Below are 4,143 nucleotides of genomic sequence, written 5' to 3'. Positions count from 1 at the left end.
GGGGAGCTTGATATGAATAATTCCCAAAATATGTGTAAATCCTTTTTGTATAACTCCTCTTTAAGTTGGTCAAATATGAAAGTTCTAATGTTCTTTAATCCGGTACAATCAAATACAAAATGATTGATGGTTTCCTTTGTCACTCAGTCACATAATAAGCATAAGCCTAAATTTTGAGGTGACCAGGATTCCTCTCTTCCTTCAAGAGGTAGTGAGTTAGAACGAGCTTTAAATTTTAAACTTGAAGCATGAATGTTACACTTTTCTAATAAATACTTTTCCATTTTAGGTTCACTTTTGTATCTTATGTAATGTTTTAAGGATGATTTACTTAAAGCATTGTTATACCAACTTATGTTATCTTATTTAATATTTTTTTTCTTTGAAGCCATTAAGCCATTTTGTACAATAGTCAATGTTAAAGAACATTTGTAGATCAAATTTATTTAAAATAGATTCAATATTTTGAAGCCATTTCCAACTCAGATTTTCTCTAAGCGTAAAGAGAGCCCTAAATAATAATCTTGGCCAGCGGTGTTCTTCCATATTTTTTAGTCTATAAAAGTAAGTTAATAATCTTTCTGATTGAATAGATTCAATTGTTTGCCAGCCAAGTTCACCATATAAGGCTTCCTTTGCAACATATCTGGGTGCTTTTAATAGGTATCTGGCCATTTGGTATTGTAAATTTTCAATTTTGTCAATAGATGTTTCGTTATTGCAAAACCATATACTGCTTGCATAATTTGTAGTTGGTATTCCAATCGCTTTCCAAAGAATATCCCCATAATATACTCTGTTAAAATCTTCCTGTCCATTAATAATAGATTTTATATACGTTATTACTCTATTTCCCCTTTTAACTATTTCATCTATGTGACAGGTATCTTTTATTTTTCTAGATATAAACATTCCCAAATACTTATAATTATTAGCTTCATGAATGAAATTATTACCAATTGGCCATTTCCTATATATAATAAAGCGTTGCCCAGTTACAATGACATTGGACTTATCAAAATTAAAAATCATTTTCCATTTTGTAGCAAAATCATTTGCCGCATTCAAAAGTAATTTTAAATCATGTTCACTATCTCCAATTAAAATAATATCGTCTGCCCAGAATAAACTGCCGATTTTTACATCAAAAATATTTATACCTAAACCTCTTTCCTTAATAATCTTATTGAGCTCATTAATGTATATGGTGAATAGAATTGGAGATAGTGGGCAACCTTGTTTTACACCTTCGTCAATATTAAAAACATCTGTTTCATGGTCACCAAATGAAACCTTTCCTTTTACATCTTTATATAAGTTTTTATTAATGTTCAATAGTTTACCTTTAATGCCTATATTGTTAATTGCATAAAAGAGACCTTCTCTCCAAACGGTGTCAAAAGCCTTCCTAAAGTCCATAAAAGCAAGGTATGTTTTTTTTTTATTTTCCGCTTGTCTACAAGCAATAATACTCTTAAGTATAAAAATGTGATCTTCACACCTTCTGTCTTTGCGGAATCCCCCTTGTACCTCTGATAGTAAATCATTTTCTTCAAGAAAGTTTGACACCGTTTGGGAGATAAGTTTATTATATACCTTTGAAACTGAAGAGTTTAGAGTTATACCCCTGTAGTTATTTAAATCTCTACAGTCAACTTTTTTACATATTGGAATGATTTTTCCAATACTCCATTCATTGGGTATTGTTTCCAAGATTGATAATCTTTTAAATAATTTATATAAGGAAAATATAATTTCATCACTGCCATTTTTCATTATTTCGTTTGTAATACAATCTAAACCAGGGCTCTTGTTATTTTTACAGTTAAATACAACATTTTTTATATCTTCACAGGAAAATATAAAGTCTTCTATTATAGGTGCATTTATGTTAATATTAGAGTTATTACTATGTATGAGACGCCAAGGTGGACATTGAAATAAAGCCTACTGAATACAAATTCTCCCCTTTTAAAGATAACTATGGGATTTAAATTTACTACTGGAGTGTGGATCATTATGTTATAATTTTACTTTACAATGTTAACCAATCAACTTGTTGTGTACTCATTAAAATGTGTGATTATTACATTTAATTGAGTCCAGAGTTATATCGTTGTATGTTCATATGTCCATTGACAAAACTTTATACTGTATAAACAAATATTCAATACAACTCGAGAAACAGTTCAAACAACAGAATAATAATTCAAGTATTGCGGTATTCTTCTTACTCGCTTAGGTCTACCTGCGTCCTTGATCTCACATGCGTCATCCGTGGGGTGGCCAATTCTCAACATGTTACTTAGATCATCTAGCGTGGTTGCCGCTGATTCTGATCGTTTAAGTTTTCTCAACATTGAACGGTTCCTTCTAACGACATTGCCGCGACTTGTGCGAATGTTAAATGACCTCGGTAGTGTGTAGACCTTCTCTTTGTAAATCCGGAATCCAATCATTGTCGCCTGGTTTTACTGACTGTAACTCTATTAGCCTGGGTGCAGTAGGAAATTAGCGGGAAAAAAGTAAAGGAAAATTTATTTTTGGTTTTTCTGAATCAGTATATCATATAGTGTCTCAGAAAAAAAATCCCCATTCTTAGAACTTCGGCAATTTTTTTTTATAGCACTTTAAAATTTTGACATAAAATATCCTATTTTGGGCTAATTAAGATGGGGTAAGGGAAATAAATGTATGTTTTTAGTCACTTTTACATATGCTATGTGTATCAAATGTAACAAGGACTTGGCTAAATAGTTAATCCTCACTCTCGTTAAAAAATTTAATCGGAATAATGAGGTCATCACAAAAAATTTCAAGATGGCTGCCATTTTGGCGGTAAAACTCTTTTAAAATGTAAATTTAACTTTATCGTTATCAGAGCAATTTCAAAACAATATATATCCATACACACACACACACACACACACACACACACACACACACACACACATATATATATATATATATATATATATATATATATATATATATATACTGTATATATATATACATATATATACATAATACACACATACATATGTCTATATGTATGTATTATCATTCTCATTGTTGTCTAATCATTATGATCATCGTTACTATCATCGATCGTTGTAATCATCACCATCATCATCATCACATCATACTCATCCATCGTCATCATCCTCATCTTCATCACGTCCTTATCAATCATCTACCGTCGTTATCATCATCCTCCTCATTCTTCATCATTTTCTTCATCATCATCCTCATCATCATATTCATAAACATCAATCATCCTAATCATCATCAATGGCATAGCCAGTTATTGGCACAGTTGGGACAGTCCCACACTATTTTTCCAATGGGTCCACAAAAAAATGGTCCACATTTTAAAAAAGGGTCCAAATTATGTAATTTTATGCATAAAATGGATCCAGATACCTTATATTTAGTTAAATATGGGTAAAATTTAAGAAAATCGGTCCAGATATTTCATATTTTTCCGTAAAATGGGTTGAAATTGTTTGAATTTACACGTAAAGTGGGTCCGCTCTGATATTGTCCCACACCGTTTGAAAATCCTGGCCATGGCATTGATCCTCATCCATCATCGTCACCCTCATCACCATCCTCACCAATCATTGTTAACATCATCACCTTCATCCTACTAATCATCCTCAACCATCATCATCCTTATTCTCATCATCATCAACCTCATCCTTATCCTCCTTATCATCATCACTCATTCATCATCGTAGTCCTCATTATCATCATCATCGTCCTTGTCCTCATCATCAACCACATCATCATCATCCTTATTAATCATTATCAATCATCATCCTCATCATGAGGATGATAATGAAGAGGGTGAGGATGACAAGAATGAAGATGAGGATGAGGGGCAGACGGGATGTTTCTCATCATTCGTCATCATTAACCTCATCAACATCATTCTCATCAATCATCCTCATCATTATCACGATCACCCTCATCAACGACCATTATCATCAATCATAATCATTATCATCCTTATTTCCATCATCATCAAACTCATCATACTAATCCTCCTTATTATCATCATTATCCTCACCATCATTATCGGCATCATCTTCCTCCTCATCATCATCCATCATCATCTACCCCATCATCTTCCTTCTTCTC

The sequence above is a fragment of the Anneissia japonica genome, unplaced genomic scaffold (assembly GCF_011630105.1).
Source record: "Anneissia japonica isolate Jap-2015-1 unplaced genomic scaffold, ASM1163010v1 scaffold6_len129433_cov155, whole genome shotgun sequence".
Classification (NCBI taxonomy): Eukaryota; Metazoa; Echinodermata; class Crinoidea; order Comatulida; family Comatulidae; genus Anneissia; species Anneissia japonica.
The sequence above is the reverse complement of the archived record's forward strand: the minus strand, read 5'-3'. Positions refer to the sequence as shown.